This window comes from Pseudoliparis swirei, chromosome 17 (genome assembly GCF_029220125.1).
Source record: "Pseudoliparis swirei isolate HS2019 ecotype Mariana Trench chromosome 17, NWPU_hadal_v1, whole genome shotgun sequence".
Taxonomy (NCBI): domain Eukaryota; kingdom Metazoa; phylum Chordata; class Actinopteri; order Perciformes; family Liparidae; genus Pseudoliparis; species Pseudoliparis swirei.
The window spans coordinates 3,181,147-3,182,461 of NC_079404.1; positions in this window are offsets into that span (position 1 = coordinate 3,181,147).

The following is a 1,315-nucleotide window of genomic DNA, read 5'->3' on the forward strand; positions in this document are numbered from 1 at the left end:
GTTTTGTTACGGCCTCTACCCCCTGTGTGTGTGTATGTGCACATGCCTGTATGTGTGTGTGTATGTGCACGTGTCCACGCCTGTATGTGTGTGTGTATGTGCACACGCCTGTATGTGTGTGTGTATGTGCACACGCCTGTATGTGTGTGTGTATGTGCACACGCCTGTATGTGTGTGTGTATGTGCACACGCCTGTATGTGTGTGTGTATGTGCACACGCCTGTATGTGTGTATGTGCACGTGTCCACGCCTGTATGTGTGTGTGTATATGCACACGCCTGTATGTGTGTATGTGCACGTGTCCACGCCTGTATGTGTGTGTATGTGCACATGCCTGTATGTGTGTGTGTATGTGCACGTGTCCACGTATGAATGACATCGTCTCGCATGAGTTCTCATTCTGACAACTTCCAGGAAGTAGTCGGTCCCCGGTGGATGTTCCCAACGTGTTTCCTGTATTTTTGCCTCCTCACCGCGAGGCCGAGAAACTGATCAAACAAATCGTATCCATAGAGATCCTCACGTCCGGTTTGTGGAGTCTGCCGTCATCTTGGATTACGGCCTTTAGCAGCTTGTTAGAAGTTACCGTTTCAGAACCGTTGAGGAGCGACGGAGAGACGCCGTATACGTCTCTGGTGTCGACCTGTCACTCACCTTGTAGCCCCGCCCCTAAAGCGCCCCCCGCTTTATGGTCTGTGTGACTCTAAATGACCATAAAGTATAAATGATGACATCATGGTGGATAGAAGAGACTGAGACATAAACTCATGTTTACATGTTTACTGATGGAATACATCAAGAGAAGTAGAGTCACTATATAGACTTCTATACAACCAGAGGAGTCGGCCCCCTGGTGGTCTGGAGAGAGAATGCAGCTTTAACACATGAAGCATAGACTTCTATACAACCAGAGGAGTCGCCCCCTGGTGGTCTGGAGAGAGAATGCAGCTTTAACACATGAAGCATAGACTTCTATACAAACAGAGGAGTCGCCCCCTGGTGGTCTGGAGAGAGAATGCAGCTTTAACACATGAAGCATAGACTTCTATACAAACAGAGGAGTCGCCCCCTGGTGGTCTGGAGAGAGAATGCAGCTTTAACACATGAAGCATAGACTTCTATACAACCAGAGGAGTCGCCCCCTAGTGGCCTGGAGAGAGAATGCAGCTTTAACACATGAAGCATAGACTTCTATACAAACAGAGGAGTCGCCCCCTGGTGGTCTGGAGAGAGAATGCAGCTTTAACACATGAAGCATAGACTTCTATACAACCAGAGGAGTCGCCCCCCTATTGGTCAGGAGAAAGAATGCAGC